This window comes from Aricia agestis, chromosome 2 (genome assembly GCF_905147365.1).
Source record: "Aricia agestis chromosome 2, ilAriAges1.1, whole genome shotgun sequence".
NCBI classification, from domain to species: domain Eukaryota; kingdom Metazoa; phylum Arthropoda; class Insecta; order Lepidoptera; family Lycaenidae; genus Aricia; species Aricia agestis.
Window position 1 is genome coordinate 10,662,641 of NC_056407.1, and position 26,350 is coordinate 10,688,990.

At 34.8% G+C, this 26,350-nt stretch overlaps 1 protein-coding gene across 2 annotated transcripts in view; it reads right to left on the reverse strand.

Annotated features, from left to right (window-relative positions):
- Positions 1–26,350, reverse strand: part of LOC121739662 (cadherin-86C) — a 124,798-nt gene that overhangs the window by 66,347 nt on the left and 32,101 nt on the right. For both annotated transcript variants that reach the window (XM_042132182.1, XM_042132183.1), the window contains exon 2: positions 24,758–24,844. The gene's annotated coding sequence lies outside the window, so the exon portion shown is untranslated. The remainder of the gene's footprint in view (positions 1–24,757; positions 24,845–26,350) is intronic.

Here is a 26,350-nt window from a genome sequence, read left to right on the forward strand (position 1 = left end):
TGTATCGTTTTGCATGATTTATCAATAATTAAATTATTATGTAATGCGTAACATTTCGTTTGAGGCATCTCTACGAATCTAGTACTCTTATCTCCCTAGTAAAGTGTTCGTTAGGACCCTTTCTACTCTCTGGTCTCTACGTTGGGCCATGTCGATTACCCATAATAATTATTACCATTATGATTGTGAAATTAGTCTGTCTCAAGTACAATTAACTATCATGCTCTGTATGTTACGAACAATTATAGAGTATGTATTGATTATAATATACCAACGTGAAAGCTGCATTTGCTCTACCTAATCAAAAAAAAAAAAACATTTTTTATTTTTTAAAGCGTGCAAAGTCTTATCTCAAAGTTCTCTAAGCCCCATAAATCATAATTTAAGAAAATGAATAAAGTTTGTCTCCAAACTCACGTGATTATATCTACACGATGTCACAAGCTACACGGGTTATAAATTCATTAGACTTCGTTAATTTATGTTTATTAAGATAAAATTAAGTAACTTCAGCCAAGTAATAAACAATGTAACGAGAAAGAGTTAAGGGAGAAAGGTTTTGTCACAAACTTGCAAACTGTGGAGTTTTGAATTAATTATAATATGCTTTATTAATTACGGAGTATAAAATATAATGAACAGTAGAGTAAGCTGCGTCCTTGAAATCAAACGAAACATAGAGAAGTTTGACTTGCCACGTGGCATCCATTTGTCTTGTTTCTGCCATACTTCAAGTTATTCGTTACGCCATAATATTTTAGGTATATTACTAGCTGTGCCGACAATCGTTTCTTTGCTATATAAAGTATTTCGCCCGTATTATTTTATTGAAGTGACTAAATAAGTATGTCACCATGGCAGCGTCCATCGCTATCCCGTCGCAGAAACAATGGTCGCGGTAAGTCTCGAGTTGTAATAATTTACTATTATTAATTCAACAAATGCACTTATCAATATAAAAAGTACCCAATAGCCGATTCTCAGACCCACTGAATATGCATATAAAACTTGGTTAAAATCAGTAAAGCCGTTTCGGAGGAGTACGCGGCCTAACATTGTGACACGAGAATTTTATATATAACATGTTATATAAAATTAGCACTGTGCAATTACACAGTAGTTAATTACTTACACCCCTGTAAGTGAGCTTTGAACTGTGCTGTGTCGCAAGCGATTGTGTTCTGCACCTATGATTAATAGCTAGTCGGACGTTTTCAGATCGACTCCTTTGTGGCTGACAAATTACGCGACCACCGTTAACGTTTACTTACAACTTGAATATTTATCGATTTAATAGCAGTCGCATTGTTATGCTTGGAATGATTTGCGTTCAGCAGCCTGTACTCTGATTCTAAATATTATTTAAATACAGTGTTATGCACGATTTGTTTCTTGTGTGACATTAATTAAATAGTGGAGAAATACTGTTATCTTTGAGGTTTCTAATGTGATGTCATAAATAATTACATTTTTTTCCGCTTACATTGCAAACGCAGGCAGAACCCTACGAGATTTATCAAAATAATGTACTAAGTATGAAAAGGTCTACAGAAAACTTCGCGGTGGAATATGTCTATCTCTTATGGATATCCCACAATAACATTTTTTTGTCATTTACTTTTAATTTCAAATAAATCAGATTATACCGCGACTCGCGAACATGCAAATCCCTAAGTGTGGAATTGTTAACATAAATTCTATGTTTGATTTGTAATTTACTGGCCGGATCTAGTTTTGGTTGACACCTTTCAAGTTGGGGCTAGTTACTAGCATAACCCTTAGCAACTCTTTGCTGTAAGTGGCTTGTACAGCTGGCACGAGCACGACTAAGTTGTTCCGCTGTCATTGCGTAAGTCGTATTGGTAATAATTAACTAATCACCAATACTAATTATCGTGCATATTTGCATAAATATCTAAGCATTTTGTTAGTGCCAATTAATTTTTATTATTTTCCGATGTACAAGTAGTAACTTTGATTAAATACTGTACCTACCTACTATATATATTGGATGCTTATATTATGACTGAGCGAGGTAAATATAATATTGTACCGAGTTATTACAATAACTTAAAATATACAATAAACTTTAGTAAGTCACCGCAAAATCACAAAATTAACAAAAATATGATCCATTATGAGAGTACGACTCCATTTGTAATTAACTCTTGAACAAACCGTCTCAGTCTATAAATTCAATTATTCGCTATAATTTTTCATTGGAACATTCGCGTTCATGTAATAATACATTACCGGCGACGAACATTTTATTAGGGCCGGTACACAAAGGCAGGCACAGGAATAAACACTTATAAATCTCGTCTGGGTTTATATTTAATCACCGCGGCCCTCACAATGCGCACGTTTGCAGCTGAAGTCTGAATTATTTTAATCCGCGCACCGAGATCTTTTCAACTTGCTCGAGCCTAGTAAATAAGCTTAGCGGATACTCGCTCTCATCCCTTTGAAACGAACGAATCTGTCACGGGTATTATATTTCGATTCAAAATAAACAATTACATATTTCATTCAGGGAATGCAATAATTGGTTTTAAAGTTTGTGATTTTATACAGAAGAAAATTAACTATACATACTAATATTATAAAGTTTGTTTGTGTGTCTGTCTGTCTGTTACGTCTTCACGCCTAAATCGCTGAACCGATTTTGCTGAAATTTGCTATGGAGATACTTTGAGTCCCGGGAAGGGACATATATACTTTTTATCCCGGAAAAAGTACGGTTCCCTCGCGAGCGGGTGTCATCTAGTAATTGATAATAATTTCGTAGAAAATCAAACATACCTTTGGTTCTTTTGCCGTGATGTGTGAAGAAGGAAAAAGAACGTAGAAGCACTTTCACTGTAGTATCAGCACATAGAAGAACAGAAGCTGATGCAAAGACACAAAGAAGACAAGAAATATTTAAAAAACAAAACTTGGTATTGCAGGCAGCAGTCGGTAGAAATAATAATAATAATTCATTAGTAGGAGAATGATTGATGATACCGACGTTTATGCTCAATACACACTCACATCATATTATTTAATGTAGATAAATGGATTTCAATTAAAACTTTTAATTGAGTTTATTTTATCCTCAGATCTGTCAGTATAAATAAACGATATGCAGAAATGTACCGACCAAGATTACCTAGCCGTCTGAGAGTAAGCTCATGTGAAAAGAAACCTTAAGTGAACCTTAGCCTATTTGAGGTAATTTTTTCTTAAGCGGATTATGAAGCCTTCTGAGCTTATCCTATTAATGCGGTTATTAAGACTAAGTATAAGAAAATATACGTGATACTTTTTATTTTGTTTTTGAAAGATGCATGTTGCCACTAAGCTTTTCAGATTATTAAAACTATTGCTTTAATTCCGTTCCGTTTTTCCGTTTTCTGGTACCTGTAACACAAATCCTTCAGGTACTTAGCACGGGGCCAGACTGATGTGGTGTGAAGCGTCCATAGATATTTTTATTTATTTATTTAATTTTCAGCCACTCAAAAAACTTGAAGGTGTTTAAAATAGTACTATTATAAGATGTCGTCTTTTGAATCTCTAAGAGAAAAATTTAAAGAAATAAGAATTCTGACCGTCGCATCTCAATACATTTTGGAAAATCTCTTATAAGTTAGAAAGAACATAAATATTTTCAAAAAGAAAAGCGATAATCATAATGTAAATACTAGAAATAAGAATAAGTTAGCAATACCAATGTTCAGACTAGCCAATGTAAGCAAATCCTTTAAAGGCCTATACAATAAAATCCCAGAAAATGTTCAAAATCTTCCTTTAGACAAATTTAAAAAAGCAGTTAAAGAGCGTTTGTGTGCTAAAGCGTATTATAAAGTCAATGATTTCATCGAGGACAGCACACCTTGGGAATAGGGTGGCTCCATGCAAGTTACTTTTCTTTTATTTTTGTTACATAGCTGTAAACCATAACGTTGTAATTTTCCATTTTTTTTAGTAAAAGGTGGCCCCGTGCGAGTTTCTTACGCCGGTTCTTCTCGGCGGGGTAGTTCCCGAACCGATGGTAGGCAACGTAGTTTCTTCGTTCGACTTTCAAAAAGTGTATCATACTCGTAATACCCATTTTGGATAAAAAGATATTTTATTTTATTTTATTTTTATGATAATTATATTTTATTCTTGAGTAAGCGCGGTATGAAAATGTAAAAATGAAAACGTCAGCTAAAATGTTTTCCAGCCACAGAAAAATATTTCAACAATTGGGTATAGGATTATTCTATAGGGGTGAATACTGGGTACTTTATTATAGGTTATTACTCACACAAATAGAAACCTGTGTAGGAGAAAAATGATAGTTTCAATGTGAAAAAAATGGTGACTATTCATTATTTAGGTTACGAGGAGGTTGATGTATTTCGATTTTAGGTTCGGCCCAAAAAGGTCTGTAAAGAACCTCGTTATTGTACCCTAAAATCTGCTGGCGGCAGCGAACTTTGAGGGGCTTACTTGGGAGATAGTTTTGGCTTTCAAATCTTAAGAACGTCTTTCATTTAAAACCTACTTTAAAATATACCTAATGTATTATTGTATTGTCCTTTCGAGATAGTTTGTAATTCGTTGATTTTTATGTTCATGTTTTAAACTGCGCATATTTTAAGTGAGCTTTAAGTGAGTACCGAATTACTAGCGTTATTCAAATGAGAACTAATTAGTTTACTAGTAGTAGGTGAGTGAATAACAGCAGCTTTAGCAGCATTTCCGCTAGAAAGCACCGCGCTTTAGACTGAAACTCTGTTAGGATTTGTGAATTTAGTGGATTATTCGAGTTAATTACTGCTTAGTGCTTCCTTGTAACTATAATTATTATGTTTTGTTACTGTTTGTCTACTTGAACTTTTCAGTATACAATATCAAGATGATATTGTGAATTGTGATGTTATAGTAATATGTAGATGAAATAAAATACTCCTTGTGGATATTTTTACTCATTTTAATAATATGATTATTGTAGTTCGATAAACTTTGGTTACCTATACCGTCCATCATAAATACGATACAAAAAGTATCTCATCATCATCATCATATCAGCCTATAGTCGTCCACTGCTGGACATAGGCCTCTCTCAATGAACGCCAAGGTGACCGATCTCCTGCGAAAAAGTATCTAGAGGTATATAAATATTGCTAGAAATATACTTATTGCTAGGAATACAAATATTGTTAGAGATATCAGTATTGCTGGAGATACAAATATTGCTCAGGATTTATCAGTCGCTAAGGCGAGAACATTACGTAAAGAGGCTTACGGTGCGTGACCGCAATTCCGGTCAAAAGGAGCTTTGCGACTTTGATAAAGCTAAACATTTGGAAGGGATTATACGTATCGCTTACTAAATATATTTTGTTGACCAATACTTTGAAAAAGTTTACATGGGCATTTTTGTCGTATTATGGTTGTGTCGACAAATACTTTTTCGTTACTATTTGTTGTAGATCAAAAGCTTCATAAAGTCATCAGGTTGCTTATGTTTTGAACTAACTAACTGCCATAAAACTTGTTATTTTTAAAAGCATTACATATTATACAAATTAATTAAAGCGACCCAAATAAAACCTTTTCAGTTGATAGACTTCAGCTTTGGATACACAAGACACAAAAACACCGATAAATCGCCTTAAAAAACAGTTACCTAGCATGTCACTTCACTAAAAAGACGTAAAGTTTGTTTCCTTAACATTTAAGACAACTTTAAACTTACTTTGAGCTCTATTTCAAATAATTTGAGTGAATGTAGAGTAGTCGGTTACAGCTACAAAATATTAATTACATAATTGTATAAATAGAATTAAAGCGCCTATTGTGAACTATAACTGTTGTTGATGGCCCCATTTATAAAAGGCTAATTTATGTGCGCTAACAACAGCTTAATTAACGGCATTGTCATGTAATGTGGCTATTGCATAACTCATTGTGAACCGAACTTATGGCCATTAATAATGTTTTATGGTGGCCGATGGCACGTTTTGTTGCGTCTTGGGAAATCGCGAGCGGGTCAGTCGACGACGTATACAAATGACGCTCCATGCGAATTCTCTATGAACTGATAGGCTGATCGTTTAGAATGTGGATTTGAAATACAAGTATCCATCCAATCTGTCATCATCATAAGCTTTTTGTGGCCCACAGCTGAACATTCTCCCCAACGCCCAACGAGCGCCAATCATCTCGCAGGGTGATTATGTATCATAATTCATACGACAGCATTTGTTCTAAACGATCTAAAAAGCATGACTACATTCATAGCTCAATACTTTTAACGGGGTTCCGTACCTATTCATGAGACTTCGATGTCTGTCTGTCCGTCTGTCTGTCCGTCTGTCCGTCCGTTTGTCCGTCTCCAGGCTATATGAGATATAGCCTGGAGGAACCGCTATAGCTAGAGTTCTGAAATTTTCACAGATTGTGTATATCTGTTGCCGCTATAACAAAAAATACTAAAAACAAAATAATACTTATATTTAAGGGGGGCTCCCATACAACAAACGTGATTTTTTTGGCATTTTTTGCTCTTTATCAATAATGATAAGAGGTAGTTACTTGAAATTTTCACAAAGGCCTTAAATGTATGTTTACTTTAATAATTAATAATAACATTTAAATAAAATAAATAATTAAGGGGGATCCCATACAAAAAACACAAAAAATATTTGAGTTTAATTTAATAGATATAATTATTTTGTCCTATAAAATCAAAACTTAATAATTATTAAGAAGTAAATTATGGACTCAATAAACATTAAGATCTATGTTCTTAAACAAAGCTTTAAGTCTAGATATCTGTTGTATTTTTATCAAAATGGCGTGAGAACATAGAAAACAATTTATGGATCGATTTTACACTTCATGCTATTTAGTGATTACTGTGGAAACGGCGTAACTTGAGCTTGAAGTATTTACTTTGCTGTTTTGTAACTAGATAATAATATTTTTGGTATTTTTTTTATAAAAATACTTCATTAATTAATTTATTTTATTTTATTACGAAAACTTACAGCTTACTAGAAATTACAATAGTATATAACAATAAATAAAACATATTATAAAATTTTTATTTAAGCCAATTTTAAAATAATTTTAAATCTGTGCCCACAGAATTAAAACAAGGTAATAATTTGTTTTAATTCTGTGAGCACAGTTGTTATGTCCAATTAATAGAGACAAATTTGACATAACATTGAACGGAATTTAAAGTTAATTACAAAATAGTTAGTAGCTGTGTTAGAAGCTGTCGGCTACTAGTCATTAAATTTAATGTTTTGCGCTCAACCTTATGTACGTGTTAGCAATAAACTTACGATTTCCCACAAATCTAAAAGTATGGAATGTTTGGCTCTTCTTTATATCATTTCATTAATATTAATTATTACAGTATACTAGATGATACCCGCAACTCCATTGCGTTAAAATTAGTTTATAGCGAGGGAACCGTACATTTTTCCGGGATAAAAAGTATCTTATGTCCTTTCCCGGGACTCACGATTACTCCATGCCAAATTTCAGCAAAAACGGTTCAGCGGTTTGGGCGTGAAGAGGTAACAGACAGACAGACACACTTTCGCATTTATAATATTAAAGTATGGATATTGTCTCTTTTAATAATATACATATTAAATAAAATATAATTTGCGTAAAGATGAGATGAGATGAGATGATGAGAGATGCAAAAATGCAAGATGCATCTGCGGCAATTATTTTCACGAAATCCCGGATTTTTGTTTTCTCTCTCTTTGAGTAGGAAATCTCTGTCTTCCAGGTACTTAACAATTAAAGTACTAAAAAGATAAAACAGTACTTCGTCTTGGAATTGTACTGTAACAAACATTACTCAAGCTCCGCCGAGAGCTACAAGTTTAATCCGACTCTCATTTTGTCTATGACGTTCACGTCTTTATTTTATCGCTGTTTATTGTTATGTCGGCGTTTAACAGTTTGTCGTCTTTGTAATTAAGTTTTATCTGGAAGTTTCGAAGTTAATACTAATGTTGTTCTTCGTCGGGCTTTGATTGAAATACTAGAGTGACTGGATTGACGCCAGTGACTCCTTCGCGCCAAAATCAGTTTACCACGCACGATCTGTTCATTTTCCAGATTTAAAAGTGTTCTATGTCCTTTACCGGGACTCAAAGTGTCTCCACACCAAATGTCATCAAAATCGCTTTAGTGGTTTGGGCATATAGAGATAACAGACAGACAGATATTCTTTAGAATATATCTATATTCTTCGCATTTATAAAATCAGTATAGATAAGTACAGATAAGGTTTGTGATGGCCTTAGATTGAAATGAAGCTTTGCCTCTTAGCTTGGCGCATAAAATGCAAGTTTTTTTTGTAACGGTACATTAAGCGTTTTTCAAGGGAAAGAAAATTTATTGTGTTTCACAAGATGTGTAGCTGAGATGCGTCTGATTGAAATGCTAATACGAGGAATTAACATAACACCGCCGTACGGCGAACATAATGTAATATCGTCTTACATAATATATTCATTATGAATTTAATGTCTCCATTCCAACTACATAATTTAATAGTTTCGTCCGTAATCTGAATATTTCAATTTAAACGTGTCTATTAAGCTCGATGTAGAATATAAATAAAGCTTTTATCAAATTGTAAGAGCCGATGTACAAAATGTTTTACTGTGTGTTCCCAAATGTACGGAGAGGTTTGGACGAGGTGTGTTTCATTTACATATTTGTATCATTTTTACCATACTAATATAAACAAGGCGACTGTTTTTTTTCTGTTCCTCACACTCTCTTCGCACTTCAACCTTTAAACAGATTTAGATGAAAATGAGCATAGGGATATCAGTAATAATAGGATATTTGTGTCCCGGGAAAGTTTTTTAAGTTAGTTAAGTTAGTTAAGTTAGTTTGTGTACAGTTCCAGCGTGGAAAATGATAATAGAGTAAGTTAACGAAAAATAGGAAAAGCAATCGCAAACTAACCAGAGGGCTGGTTACTGTCGATCGGAATAAATAAAACGTTTACAAGAAACCGATCAAATTAAAGTCGCCGCAATCACAGATCCCGCAAGGAGCACAATTTTGCGAGCGACTAACGGCACCACTACACGACATTTCATTTTTCTAGACCGAATCTGAGTGATATTACACGTTTAACGATCCGAATCTATCCATGTGAAGTCGTGACTGTCGATTTGTTGGGAATCGATAAGTGGACACAAACTAGATGCCGGAAGGTTTTTGTTACGAAACTTTGTAGTACATAATGCGGCGATTTAACGACCGTATGGGAAAAATTTATGGTATCTGGCGGTACAGTTATCATTCGGGGAGCGTACCGCTCTATATCGTGCTGTTATCTGCGCCCGCGCATTGTTAGCTCCGTGGACAGAATAACAAGTCCATCCGGACTATTAGTAAATATGAAATCCTAAATAAGGTCAGACATAGCCGTAGTTTGTATTGTCTGCGGCTCATGGGATGTTATTACTAATTTTAGGATCAAGTTTTAACTGCCAAAGTTGAAGCCAAATAAAAACACAGACTTCCATGAGACGCGTTGATGCCATTTCACAAATATCTAAGTATTTACAATTCTAGCCCCATAAAAAATGGTTTTGAATTGAATATATAAGTTTTATGCGTTGTCGTATGGTTTTGACTATAATAGTATAAGAAAAATTCAGATAAAACACAGTACGGCAATGCGTGATTGTTCCTGCCATAGGAGTTGTTCGCGTGTTCATGTACACATGCCGCATGGCCGCATGACTTATGACGCTGGCGTGATTATCTCCGTGTCCGCGAGTCTCTGGGCGATCATGACGGGAATAGCCACGAGCACTTTGCATGAAAATATTACGTACAATGAAGGCTATTCTGTGAAATAGACACTAGATTTGTAGCTGGAAATACTAGTTCTAGTCCGAGATATTGTAGTAAGTACATTTTTAACGACGAAAATAAGGATAAGTTTTGACGTGTGTAAATGACATGTCCATGGTGTAGCTTCGGAATGAATTAATAATTGATACCTATATATTTTTTAAAGCTGACCAATTCTAATTTACCTTATATAATATTATCCTAACCCGCTTATTGCTGGACCATTAGTGATTTCTAAAAATCAATCTTGCGCCGTATCGTAAGAGTATTTTAAAGTTCCAAAAAGATAGAGCCTCATTATTAAATCTAAGTAGCAGTCATCAAATCAATTAAGACCTGCCTACTAGTCATGTGGAGCGTAGATTAAGTAGATTATAATAATTACGGGCAATTTCAACTTCTCGTTCCTGTAAATCAGGTAATAAAGACTAGGTTTTTATAGCGTGTTCTAAATTTTATGGAAACTGACATGACAGAATAATTTAATCAACATCTTATTTGTTCAAGATGCCATTATTCTTTGAATTTAGTGTCATATAACATTAATAATAGCTCCCATACCGGTTTCGGTGACGGTGGCCGGTTTCATTGAAACCAGGCCAGCTACGCAGGAGTAATTTTATAGTGCCCAAGTGTGTGCGCAGTACACAAGAGCACTCTCTATTCCTTTATTCTCATAACCTAGTGGGACGGAAGACCGACACGACCGGCGAGAGATCAGGCGCAGGACCGACTTTTTACATGCCCATCCGACGCATGGATCATCTTACTTGTCAGACAATCAGGTGATCAGCCTGCATTGTCCTAACCAAACTTGGAAATAACATATTTCCAACGCGGGAATCGAGCCCACGACCTCCGAGTCAAGAGCCGCGCTCTATACCACTAGACCACGGAGGCGTAACATTCCTATTTATTTTAAGAAGGAATATAATATATTTTAAAATAAACAAGATAAAATTATATGAGTAAAAATCCTCTGAGATGGAATTTATTATGAAGAAAGGGTAGCTTATTAATTTCTAAGAAAATCTTAGTATTTTCAAAGAAATAGACAAACATTTTTCTGACACAATAATTTCATAACAGAATTGCAAAATTTTGTAAGATCAGTTTTGTAAACTAAAGTTTTTTAATGCAAAATATACTATCCTAACTTTGTAATAATATTTAAGAAAATTGTATTTTAATAATACTATAAATATAAAATAGTCTGCATGTCCTTGTTGACTAATGTAGCGTTGACGTTTTCTAGTTTATAACTGAACGCCACTTTGACCTCTGCCTTGAACGTAGGAATTCAATGTTTTTGTCTTCTCTCGGTTGTCACGAATGTTTTAACTGTGAAAGCTATTTTATTGTTGTTCTGTCGTATAATCAGAGTACTGAGTATGGCCTTAAAAGCCTTACATAAATATTTTATAGTTACTACTAATTGTTATACTGCTTGTTTATTTTATGGCCTGAACTGTTTGTTTAAGTTATTTAAGAATTAGAGTTCGCGACAGCACTCAAATTCTATACTAACATTATAATTGGGAAGAGTTTGTTTATTTGTTTAATCTGAGGAACTACTCGTCCAATTTGAAAAATTATTTCCGTGTTAGATAGCCCATTTATCGAGGAAGGCTATAGGCTATATTTTATCACGCCAGTACTAATAGAAGCGAAGAAATAGAGGAAAGTGTGGAAAAACCGGGGGGCAATTATTTGAAAGGCCTTATTTGAACGCGCTAATCTCAGGAACTACTAGTCCGTTTTTAAAAATTATTTTAGTGTTAGATAGCCTATTTATTGGGAAAGGCTATAGGCGATATTTTATCACGTTAAGACTAATGGGAGCGAAGAAATAGAGGAAAATGTGGAAAAAATGGGGGAAATTATTTGAAAGGTCTTATTTGAACGCGCCAATCTCAGGAACTGCTGGTCCGATTTGAAAAATTCTTTCAGTGTTAGATAGCCCATTTATCGAGGAAGGCTATAGGCTATATTTTATCACGTTAAGACTAATGGGAGCGAAGAAATAGAGGAAAATGTGGAAAAAATGGGGGAAATTATTTGAAAGGTCTTATCTCACGAACTACTAGAGCAATTTTTCTGTTATTTGGCAAAGATAAGAAGTAGACCACGTGGCTGCACGTGCAGCATAGGCTATTTTTTTGTGGACTAATATGTCTATGAAACATGTAATTTACGCGGGCGAAGCTGCACGCGTGGTCACGACATCACGCGTATACTTTTATGATTTGCGCGTAAACTATTTAATCTATTTTGATGGAATTTGGTTTGGAGATACTTTGAATCTGGGGAAAAGACAAAGGATACTTTTTATCCATTTTATTAAATTTACGGTTCCCGCACAATAAACTTTTATGATTCTCGCCTAAACTATTTAATCTATTTTGCTGAAATTTGGAATGGAGATTGGAGATACTAATATGAATCTGGGAAAAGTAATGTTTTTTGTCCCGGAAAAATGTGCGGTTCCCACACAATATACTTTACTGATTTGCGCGTAAACGACTCAATCGATGTACGGGAACAACTATAAACTAAAGTCCACGCGGATGAAGTCGCGGGCAACAGCTAGTATTATATATTATTATGTGAACTACAGGACATGCCCAGAAAGTAAAACCTACATAACATACCTAACATAACTACATAATATCAAAGTGTAAAAATTGTTGTATATCATTTTGGTTTGGTATGTTACCCACCCTAGTAGCTTAAAAAATATATTTCTGTGTGAAAAATATACTCATTTATAGCCACAAAATGTTCACAAATATAATAATGGAGGTACGATACTGACGTTAGAAGACAGAAGTAAAGAAAACGGTAGTTACTAGGCAAAATTAATGTGTATCGGATCGATTAAGTAGCAATTAGAGTATTTTAAAAAAAGTCCAATAAAACTTATTATTATTATATTATTATAGTGGTGATAAAAACGCCATTCGTTAAATTGAGGTCCATTAAATTGTATCAATTTCATTTTTATTAGCCGTTTTAAACGACTTTATTACAGAAGTTATCTTGTGATTTTCAATTAGTAAGCAAGTATTGGCTGCATTTCGTTTATTAACTTTAATTGAGTAAATTAATTGACTCCATATATTTTTTGTCAAATTCTGCATTATTAATATTTAAAGGTCTCTCTGAGTGCAGCAAAAATATAATTTTGTTTATTTATAATATGCTAGTTACTTTCCTATTTCCCTTTTTAATTCTATCCTTTTATAGAAAACTTTGATAAAATAACTTTAATAATATTATTGTTAGTCTCAAATCGTAAGAAAAGAACGATAAAAGTTTTTAGATCATTAGGTAAGTAGGTAGGTATCCCGTCAGGCACGTCGCATCGTTATGTTTTCAATAAACCTTATTGTAGGCGAGTTTTTGCGGTTAACTAACTGAAGTTGAGATTGTGTTGTGTGCTTTAGATAAAAAAAATATACTGTATACACTAAACAGCCGAACGTATTACCTCCTCCTTTTTGGAAGTCGGTCAAAATAATATTGTGTGAAGCGAAGTAAAACCGACTATTAACGGACTAACAACACTAACATAGGTTAAGTTATTGAGTATTACTAACACATTTACTAATATTTTTTATGGGCCGTTAGCCTGAAATAATTTTTCGTAATGTTTTGAGGTATACAGAGTGTAACAAAACGTAGTGATAACACTTTCGTGTGTGTGTGTGTGTGTGTGTATAGGGTTTACTGTCAAAGTAGCAGCAATGAAAGAATAACTTTTTTTTTACTTTTGTATGGGCAAATTCATGGCTCTGGAGCGCTTGCTCATACAAATTATAAAAAAAAATTTGCTCGTTAGCGCTGCTACTTTCACAATGAATTTTATATAAGAGACACATGCACACCCTAAAGTATTACCACTATGTTTTTTTACAACTTGTTTATTGCATTTGTAATCATAACGCTAAGTATTCACATACGGTTTTGCTCGATAGTTTTACTCCGAATCGAAGGAGGACATATTTGACATATATAATTCCATCGAGGACAGCTCGAAGCGAGCCTTCGAGCTGTCAGTTTTTCGGTCCACACGGTGGTTATTGCTCGATTTGGAGTAAAACTATCGAGCAAAGCCATATGTGAGTACTTAGCTTTAATGTTTGAAGATCCCGAACTACGTTATTACCTCGAATTTACCTCTTTTATTGTAATTGGACTTTATTTTTTTTTACTTGGAAAGACATGAGATTTACCATTAAAAAATAATTATTGTGACTCAGTAAAATAACGAACTAATAGCGGTCCTAAGCTATGCATTTCAGTTAAGAAAATATACAAAAGAAAATATAAACCTCCTCTTTTTTAAAAGTCGATTAAATGCAAAAGCTGTTGCCTACAAATTGTAAGCAGAAACAGCATTATAAGGGTCGCGTACCCATATTGATACTTGATGGTCATTCGTCAGTAGAACTAGCCGAACCAGTTGTACCGATTTGCACGACGTAATTAACTTTAGATTAACTTCTGTTGCGGAATATACACTTGTATATACATACTAATATTATAAATGCGAAAGCGTGTCTATCTGTCTGTCCGTCTGTCTGTCTGTTACCTCTTCACGCTCAAACTGCTGAACCGAGTTTGCTGAAATTTGCTATGAAGATACTTTGAGTCCCGGGAAAGGACATAGGATACTTTTTATTCCGGAAAAAGTACGGTTCCCGCGCGATAAACGAATTTTGGCGCAACAGAGTTGCAGGCATTATCTAGTCTTATTAATACTTAAGTGTTAGGTGCTGCGCAGACGACCGACTATCCGTGATGCACTTTTTAGTCTGTGGAAATAGAACCTATGCAATTATATTATGCAGTAACGCACACGACGCCCAGCGCAGATGTTTGCGTTACTGCATATAATTGCATATGTTCTATTTCCACGGACTAAAAAGTGAGTCACGGATAGTCTGTCGTCTGCGCTGCGCCTTATATACAAGCAAATAGATTTCAAGTATATAGAGCTTGACTGGCTTACTCGTTACTAATATCATGTTGCGAATTAGCAACCTTTGTCATGCAACATAACAAGTTTAGATATTGTGTAGCCTCAAACTGGGCATGTATAGAAAATCATACTAGATTATAGAATATGTTTTACGCAGTTTTAGATTTAATAATTATTACACTACTTCAATCAAACAATAATCTTGAAATACGTTCTTTAATTTCCTGTCAAACTCTGGATTAATAAAAGTTAGGTTCTATCCACAAAACACATAATATTACTCACGAAGTTCTATCTACGAATAATCAAAACTAAGAAAGAGTAACTGTGTCAAAAAAACTCTCCACCAGTCTACAAAATATGACCCGAATACATGCATATACTTATTGCATGTATTCGGTACACAATAATTTTGTGTAAGTACATGTAGAAGTGACAATTAATGTTTTTATTTTTTAACGGCTTTATTTCGTAAATTTGAGTGTTAGTGTTTCGTTGCTATTGCCATATTTTAGTGTGCGAAAAGGAACCGAATTCAAAACGGTTGAAGTATGGGAGTTACGTTTCCTTAGTTTTTATTATTCGTAGGGTTCTATTTAAAATGTCTCTGAGTTCCTTAGGGCCAATTCAGACTGCAACGCGACGCGTAAATGCATTTCTAAATTTGTACTGAATTGACAGATTTCAATCGCGTGAGACGTCTTGCAAATCTGTCAAATCCATACAAATTTAGAAATGCATCTACGCGTCGCGGTATGATTTGACCCTTAGTATGTAAACCTGTAATGCTGAAGTTACGCTACTGAAGTTAATAATAATAATTGCTACATCCTTGCTCGAATTACCGACGTCAAAAAACCTAAATTACGTTCATTATTTCGGCAAACTATTACGGTCGGTACCAACTTAGGCTCTGTGCAGTGGCAACAATTGCGAATGTAAATTCAGACGCTGAACTTCCGTCGTGTTACTTCGGCAAAGTCTGCATTAGGGAGTTTCGTAACTAAAAATCGGTGTTACCATATCGTAAGAGCACCGTGAGAACCAACAGCAAAAGAATATATTATTACAGATACGAGGAAGAAAATAAAAGATTTTACGTAACTGTATTAGATTTTCTGTTACAATTTTGCCGTTTGTTCCCGTCGCCATTCATTTGAGGCGTAATTGAAAGCAAATGTAAATTTAATGTACATTTCTCCAACACAGCCGAGCTGCGGTCCAAACTCATAGAACTATTCAATTATATCAACAAAGTTAGAAATCCATTTCACTTAACTTGACAAATGAAAGAACGGGTCAGAGAGCAGTTGTTACCCGATGATTGAACTGTGGTTGGATTTCAAACAATAACAATTTCATTTGTTCCCCGACCCACATAATCTATCCACAACGTACGCACATCAATCTATACATTTAGCTTCTGCTTTTGTGGAACGGTTGCAGATACAACAGAATTGATTGCTTGCAAAACTGTATTTGTATCGGTTTGCTATACTTGATTCATTTCGTCGCTCTGCAGAATTTTTATGTTGTGTATTTGCTGTTGAAAATTTCGTCACGTTACAGTAGGACATAATTCTCTCTTATCAGCACTTACGCGGTCGAAGTTTTATAATTCGTAATCACCCTTGTCATGTCCGTTGTATCTGTTATTATTTATTAATGACAAATGCCTCTAGTTATTTCGTGACTTTACAACCGGTTCATGGGGACGATAACTCGATTGTTTTAGCTTACATAATTGAGGTGATATAAGAACATAAACATTACGTCACAATAGAGATCCGAAGATAGTCGCTGAGTGATTTTGTACAATAATCTATTCTAATTCGTGTCAGCTTATGAGATTAGAGAGATATATGCATTATTTTTAATTTCGTTGCGTAGTCGTCGAGTGAAGGTACGACCTAATCGCTCAAGATATCGGCAGGCCGGCTCGCTTGCTTAATCGATATCACAATAAGAGTAATGATGAATTAAATCGATTAAAGAACTAACGCAAATGTCGCTGCCGACCGTGTTGATTAGCCGTTTAATTAAAGGCCCAGCCTTCGCCGGAGATATTTAATTAGTTGCCTCAATTAAGTCTAGATCTCTATTGAGACATTTGGGTTATAAACAACTCAAGCTTTATGCTTTGTTAATTGTTTCGAATTCATTTATAAACCTTTCTGTACTTGTATTGAATATTTACTTGGTTTACCAAATAATAAGGTAGCAAAAAGCTATAAAAATATAAAAAAATTCCATACTGTTGATGCATGCAATTTATTTAATGCCGTGAATTCCAATCTCGATGGCTACTCATTTGTATTCGGTGGTGATGTGTTGATCGAATTTATGGATGTCATTCGCCTGTTCCAACACACCCGTTTCCCGACTGCACACGACGCACCGGATGCCGATCGAATGTGTGACTCGGACCACGGGAGTCCTGATTAGATCGGTATGGCACAACACTATCGCGACTGATCGGTGATGTTAAAAAACTGTCTTGATCTAGATAGGTGGAAATGTGATGGTCAAAAATAGAAATAAGAAAAAAAAACTCTATTTTTTTAAATCGTATTAAAGTTTCCTTGAGTACTATCTTTAAAGGCAGTCATAATTTATGAAACGAAACAGATACCGCGGGTCAGTTTCCATAAAGAAAGCAAAGATCGGGCCCGATACGTATAACGACATCATGTCTCATTTGTAAACGTAATCCAAGAACTAAGAAGACAATGGGATTGCCGCCAAACCTACATTTGCACGAATTTGCAATCGACTCAAATAATGGGAACAAATCAAAGGTACCTTTGACGTTTCATTATACATTCGTGTTCTATTTGCTCTGGTTAGCGAAATCTATGTGCAGTGAGTCGTGGAAACATCCGACTGAATTGAATAATCTTATAGATCGTGACAGCCGAAGCGGGCGCTTGTGAAACATGCTCGGTTTTTACTGTGGCGTCCCAACCCGAGGCTCACACTGTGTGGTCCTCACTTTAGTCGAACGAGAATCGAACATCGATTTGTACAAATAGTTTGTTTGTCTAAGGAAATATTTATTCAATAAAATGATACTATGATTTTGTTGAGTTTAGTTTATGATTCACAAATTACACTGCTTATAGAGGGAACGGTATCGGTGGGTAGGTGGGCAAATCTCACGATATCTTACTAGGGTAAATGACTAGTAGATTGGACAGTACTAGTCATTGGAAAAAGCACAAAAACACCATATTTATTAATGTTGCTTTAAAAACTGACTGTTTTTCTTTAAAAACAGGCGTTCTTTTACTTTAAAAACAGGAATTTTTTAAAGCAACATTAATAAATATGGTGTTTTTGTGCTTTTTCCAAAGACTGGTACTGTCCAATCTACTAGTCATTTACTTTATGAGAGCAGGGGTCTCCTTTCTTCGAAACTTGCAAATTATCATATTGCAGAAAGTATGCATGTACCAGGATCCTGTAGGTATAAATTAACGTTTTTAACATCTCTAAAGTTGTTTTATTATTCGGTCTTTCACAACTTCTACTTATCTAATGTCTTAAATGTCAACTTTATTACAAGCTTATCATTTCGCTGTTTTAATATTTACGTAATTTAAGCGATGATAATGTTTACTACCAAAAAATGACATCACTTCCTTAATACTGTGACAAAAACTATCAAGGCTTTATGGGCGTCTCAAATTTCACAGTAGTAGTTGTCCTTCTAAATTTAAATTACAAGTTTTACTGCGCTGCCTTCTAATAGTGGCTTAAATTATATCCCGTATAGTTACAGAGTGATTACACATCTTGCATTCAATAATTTTGACAGCAAAGTTGGAGATAAAAGTGTATGGGATTAGACATAAACCGTCTCTGATGCCCATTGCAGTTTCTGGGGATTTTGACAGGAGTTTATCTATTTAACAGCGTTGTTGATTGGTTAATATTTGACTTAGCTAATTAGAAGTAATAGTAAATAAAAAATTCATAAAATTTCCAAGCATACCTACGTCAAATCCATACTAATATTATAAATGCGGAAGTGTGTCTGTCTGTTTGTCCGTCTGTCTGTCTGTTACCTCTTCACGCCCAAACCGCTGAACCGATTTTGCTGAAATTTAGTATGGAGATACTTTGAGTCCTGGGAAAGGACATAGGATACTTTTTATCCCGGAAAAATGTACGGTTCCCGCGCGATAAACGAGTTTTGGCGCAACGGAGTTGAGGGCGTCATCTAGTATTATACATATACATTTTAAATTTTGCTGCAGATATTATCGAATACAAGTCTAAGTACTCAGATACAAATGCTTACTCAAAGTAATTGAGCAATAAGGGAAAGAAAAGATAAGCAGGAAATAGGATATCCTTGTCGCATGCATCTGAATAATAAAGTTTGCAAATTTTATTCAGGTGATACAATAGCAGCACCACGTAGGCGACGTAAGGGTACCCGTTTCTCGGAATCAACATTAGTAATCTCGCCTCTCGCAGTTAAATCAACCGGATATCTTTATTACACTGCACGCAATGCTAGATTTTCTACTCTACACTGCAATTTGATACTTAGCAGCTTTTTCATTGCATTGCAGAATGTTTTTGTTAAAGCTTGACTTTACGCGAGCAGAAAAAGTTCCACAAACATATCACGATAAGTATTTAGGACTTATTCGTGAAGAACTATATATATATACATAATTATAAATAAAAAAAAAAAGTCTGAAAAGGCACCACAAAAAATAATAAGTACTTTTTGGTTACATTTTCTTACACTTTCATTTGAGGCACTTAATTGATTCAACATCGCTTTTCTATAAGACAAATCTAAGATACACTATTACCTAACTGGAGCTAGAAACACTAGGACATAGATGGTATCAATTTTTACTGGCATCGCCTCAATTTACTTCGGAGATCGATCAGATTAAAACTAAATAATTGATACGAAACCTATTTCGCTAACTCAATTAGACAGACATTTGGCATTCTGATATTGAATGGAAATCACGGCTTAGTCACTGGTCCCAGCAATAAATATATTAGCTAGAGGACAGACAATCAATCCCCTGTATACCTGTTATGGAGGCTTCGGCATCTTTGAGGTATTAAGTGAGAAATTTAATGCAATATTGTGAATCGTTGAAAGTTTACAATTATTGGAGAATAAGACTTCAACGCGCTTATTTGACAATATAATAATAACGCACTACTACTTAATAGTATAATAAGCTATCCCTACTAATAACATTATTATTGCGGATGTTTGTCTATTTGTCACCTTGTCGTGCTTACCGATTTTCTGGGTATGAAGATATTTTCAAACTTTAGAAATAATTAGGACAGTTTATAGTACATATATTATGATTTCCGCAAGATCAACCAATTTCTGCGACTTTGTAGGCAAAATTCCGTAATACAATACTATGAAATGTACTATAACTGTATTTATCAGTGCCATACCAAAAACAGTAAGTTCAAGTAATATAGATCATTAACGTCAAAATGTTTACCTACTGATTTATATCCCAGTTGTTAAACGGAACATAATATTGTAGTTTAAGAAGACATTAATGCCATACTTACTAACTTAGCAAAAGTATAAATGATTCATGACTCAAGTTACTACATACTTCCTACCTGGATATGCCTATTAGGGAAATATAATATCAATATTGCCAACTTTAATAGCCAGGTAAAGTTATTAAGATAAAATATGGGACAAAATAATGCTACTACGAATACCAGAGTGCTTTGATGTTTGCGGTCAATTTTATTTGTAATTTAACATACTACTTAAGTAAACTAGGAATACCTAGTTTAGTAGGAGAAACTAACTAATAAGTTAGTTTAACCTTCTTTCTTTTAGCAATTTGATGAGCTAAGGTCCTTAACTCATCAAATTGCTAATAGAAAATAAAATGCATAGACCGTAATTATTTTATTGAAATCCTTAACTCACTAGATAATTTCAATAAAATAATTACGATGCATTTCATTTTCCAAATATAATAGGTAATACAACAATTTTCTCACGTTAAAGACCACCGAAAACATAGCAATATTACGTAAATAAACAAAATATGCCAAACTAAAAGCCGTGTTTTTCAACATTGTACAGGAGGAAATAGCATTCCATTCCAAGGCATTCTTTAACGAAGGCAAAGAGACAACATCACACAATAACCCTCGAAGCTATAATGATCAGGAATAATAGACTGCAGCCCGTTTACTAGAAAGGACATTGGGACTCGCCTAGCCGCTTGAGGGACATTTTAGGACTCGCCTAGCCGCATTCGTAGTGGAACAGACTTTTGTATTGGACAAACGAAATAAATTGCACTTAGACTTACTAAAAGACGCTGCGGTATAATATATTTTATCGAGCATACTTTTAATTTTATAGGCATACGCTGACCTTTTAAGTATAGATAAAAATTTTGTGATGCTCTTAATTACCGCATAATATTTGAGATATGAACTTTTATTTGGTTTAAATTTAAATAAACTTGACTTTTTATATATGCATAATAATATATTTTTTTTCATGACTACATCACGTCATCGCTACACGGAAAGATGTGAATAGAATGATTGAATTTATTATCCTTTTATTCGCGAAACTACATAAAACTGAAAAATTACAGTAGCTGACGAGAGTTGCGCTTTTAAATTTTATTACAGCTAAAATGTGAAAGCAATCAGCTACCGAGAACAATAAAATAACTTTTAGAATGTCTCTTCAAATGCTACCGCGACAAACGAGACTGCCACTTTTTTTAGAAGTCATTCAAATCGATTCTGTTCGATTTTCAAAATCGAGTCGTCATATCGATTTCGTAAGAGCTTATTAACCGATTGTTTATACTTTGATGATGGCAATTACGAAAAATACATGAATAATTTACAATGTTGTAGATGTAGCTGGCATAATTGATGACAACGAGATAATGACGGTCACATTGTCGGCGCCCACGCCGGATTGATATACAATACTATAATGGATGTCTTTCATATCAACGTGATGCTTGGAAAGTTACGTAAGACCCTCACCTGCCAAACGAGGCTGCCCGAGATTTTGTTTGGGGTTTGCTGTTTGCGTGGGACGAAAATAGTTCAATAGTGCTTTAATTACATAGGACCTAGGATTCCTAATAATAATAGGAATGTCTTATCTGTAATAATTCTTATAATTAACAAAAATTTTTATGAATTTGTAATATTAATTAAATATGAGGTACTAGGCTACTGCCCGGTATCTGAAGTTTTTTGCCAGCAGTAAAACTAGGTAAGTCCAAATCTGAATTAAGACAAACACAAACATTTGAAAATCTAACAAATCTAAAATCTTATGTTTTTTTTTATGAAATAAGGGGGCAAACGAGCAAACGGGTCACCTGATGGAAAGCAACTTCCGTCGCCCTCATCAGAAGAGCTGCATGTGCGTTGCCGGCCTTTTAAGAGGGAATAGGGTAATAGGGGATGGTAGGGAAGGGAAGGGAATAGGGGAGGGTAGGAAAGGGAATAGGGTAGGGGATTGGGCCTCCAGTAAACTCACTCACTCGGCGAAACACAGCGCAAGCGCTGTTTCACGCCGCTTTTCTGTGAGAACGTGGTATTTATCCGGTCGAGCCGGCCCATTCGTGCCGAAGCATGGCTCTCCCACGTATAAACGCACTTTCCGAACATAAAAATAGGAATTGCATAATTTAGTACTAATGTATGCTCTTCTAATTACAGCTAATAGGGACCTTCTCCGAACACCCTAGGAGCTGTACCCACAAATTATGCTCTCTGATTTATTGACTGACTCCGGCGCCGATAATTACTGACATTCTATTTGTGTTTTTTAAACGGAATAATGGCTAGCGATTAACCACGGAACTCCGAGATGGCCGAGCAGATTTATGGGTAATAAACGTAAATTATGATTCGAGCCGCGAATCGATATGTTAAAATATTGAAATGAATATGACGGTAGCGACTAGGCGATTAAAAATATAAGTAAAATGAAATTCAATCCGATGCTTATTGAGACAAATATTTTAACTAATTGCAAGGTTTTACCACAACACTTTGTGTAAACTATTGTGAATTGTGATGTGTCAAACAAAAAAAGAATTAAACACTTATATGAAGTTATGTTAGGTGCCTCTGATTCGGAAGTAATTAGCTTATTTTAATTGGCACTTCAGGTATTTCTTTTATTTAATTTACATTACAAGATTTTCTCTCTTTATCTCATAAATATTTACTATCTTCCCAAAGAGAATTGAAAATGATGATAGAGCCAAAGGGATATTGAAACATGATGTAGGCGCCTTAGAAACATAACTTCCTAAACCGGCCGATGTCCTTCATTTAAGAGCACTTCTGCTTCTCTTTATTACCTAGTTTTGGCCCCACGCAAATACCATGCGATAATATTACACGCTGACTTGATAATATAGATGTTTTGAATTAATAAACATAAATAAATATTACTAAGGATTAGACATTACATGAATTCGTCGTGATTCGTGAGGTTTATTTTCATGAAAAAAAAATCTAAATTGGTTTAAGTATCTCATGAACAACCAAAAATCAGGTCCTAATATCCAGGTAACGATAGTTTGCTAAATTTCAGTGATAAAGTTAAGGCATCGCATACGATATTATATGTATGGAAATTGGAACGCCATTAATTTTGGTTTCAAATTTCGCTGTCAAAATTTTAAATGCATAATATTATTATGATCACCAGTATAAGACATGTGAACACTGAATCATCCACAAAACTGCAACACTGTATAGCCTGGACAGCCGTTGGGCCAGGCCACAACACTGCGTTGCGGCGTCGCATCGTATAAATCTATACGATGAAGCCACACAAAGCATCGTGAAAATTTCCGATGTAAAGGGTGCTAGGCTATATGAAATTTTTGCGTTGCGATGTCGCATCTCATTTATGTGCGTTGTCGTTTTTGCGATACGACGCCGCAACACAGTGTTGTGGCCTGACCCGTTGTCACAATAAACTATATCTAGAGTCTAGACACGCAAATGTCACTGTCAGTGGTACACGGGCGTCGCGGGGAATAATTTGTCGGTTATTTATCGCCTACTCCATCGGGATTCAGATGTGTTTCGACAAGACGTAAATCGTGGAATTATACTCGAGAGCGCGTGGGTGCGATATGACAATGTGCAAATCATTGCTGGTACTCGTGTGCAGGAATGCACCTCGAGGGTAATTAAGAGCGCGTAGTTTGTGTTCAGTGTGTAAGCATTTTGCTTTACTGGTTGAAATTGTTGAGTATTTGCTAATGAGATATTCCATAATTTATGAGCTGCTACAGTGTATTAAGGTGAGGCCAGTTCGAAAAGACTGATTTTTAAACTTCCAATCTGAAGAAATTATGTGGAATTCTCTTACATCAAAATTCATGTAGACACAAAAAGAAACAAAGTAACGAAATAACCGAACAGAATATTGAAAAATGGCATGGTAATTCTGTAAAAAAATCTTGAATATCACCATAAAAATACACTTCAAATTCGAACATCTCATAATTTTCAATGACAATGATATTATTTTTTTTACAAAAAGGATAGCTTTTTTATAGTTCTAGCAAAATAACCTAATAGATTTTTAAGAAATGATTCGGTCATTAAATAAAAATAAAATAAAATGTATAATTTTCTCCTATTTCGCCCTATCAACAACGCGGCGAGCGTCGTAACCGCCCTATACAAGGCGCGCTGATATGAATGTTATTTTAATGTCCTTAACGTCGATATTCGTACTGACAGACATCGACCTGCTAATTCAGAGACAGCCTTGCCTTAATATCATTTTTTTTGACACACTCGCAGGTAAAATAAATTCAAGCTAGACTTCGATAAATATCGAAACAAACTCACCTGTTGCATCAAGTTGATCGACGAAGCAATCCCAACCCCGGTGCTTACTCCTCATCCTTCGCGAAGCGACCCAGGAATGTTACTCGCCTGAAACAAAGAGCGTCGTAAATATCAATTAGGAGGATTTTTGTGGAGTCTTCAATTAGCACGTAGCCCGAGAATTGGAACAGTGCTCCTCATTAGGGGAGCAGAATGTGGTAAGAGGTGATCGGAGATAACGCATTACGCATGCGCGGGCCATTGTCTTCGCGCCTAGATACCTATATAATACGAAAGCTCACAACTGGTAATATGCAAAGCTCTCAGATGTTGCGTTGCTCAATGACTCATAACGGAGTTGTAAACAACATTGTCTGTTACTGATTGTTTTCCTATGCTGATAAACTTTACAATTAAACCATATTCATTCTTAAAAGCAATAAATACTCTAGAAACAACGAGCTAATTAAAGTTTATATCTAGACAGCCTACATTTTGGCCTGTTTTTTCTAACCTTACATAATAAGTAAGTTAAAAAGAAGAAATACGTATTAATAAAAATAAAAACATAATATCTGAACTCTAAACCTCACTCGTTAAAATTTAACAGCTAGTTATAATTATCAAGTCAATGAAAATTCCTGTCTCTAATCATTAAAATCTTTTGTAGAATGTCGTGACTCCGCTTATCCTGTAATTATGAGTGTTGCAATCGCGCACGTGCCGCGGCCGGTGCGTGGTGGGGCTAACTTGCATATCTTATAATTCAAGTTTAAATAAACAGACAATATTCTTACACCACTAGACTGGAGAGTGCATATTGTGTTGAGGTCGTTCACCTCTCTCGTTATAATGCAATTCTATGGTGCAAATATAAATCAATATAAATGCATCACAGCTTTTTACATCCGCCAGTGGTTTTCTTTGAAAGTTTGAATACTTAAGGCCCTGTATTCCCAGAAACGGACGATTTTCAAGATTTAAAAGTGACATTAGACATAAAAATATAGTAATTTAAATTCTGAAAAGAAAACGTATGTATTAATTAAAGATCTAACACAGTGGAATTTATATTCCATTACACAATATCATGAACTTCACTCGATAGAAAAAAGTGCCAAAGTTACCTCTTCTTTTGACGAAATTGCCATACTATGTCCAAATTATTTAGAATTTTCAGATAATTTTTGTACTGAATTAAAGACAAAGAATATATGTAGGGCGTTTCGTTTTTTCGACTCGATTCAATTGATGTATAAAAAAACGACAATCAAAAAACTATATGATTGCAGGCGCAAAGGTTCGGCTGCTACGCTTTCAGTCCACACTTTGCGTTTTAAGAATTTAAATTACTATATTTTTATGTCTCCTGTCACTTTTAAATCTTGAAAATCGTCCGTTTTTGGGAATTAAGCGTCGCCGGATAGGCTTTTAAATGGGAAATATCGAAAACCAAATAAAACACAATTATTAATTAAACAAACTCGAGTCATTTACAAAACAGTGAGAAAGAGGCGGTGAAGTCAAAGTTTGATCTGTTGTTAGTACTTAATATTTGTAGACAGTATTCATTCTTCCCATATCGCCCAAGGGCCACAAACGGATGTTTTGTTT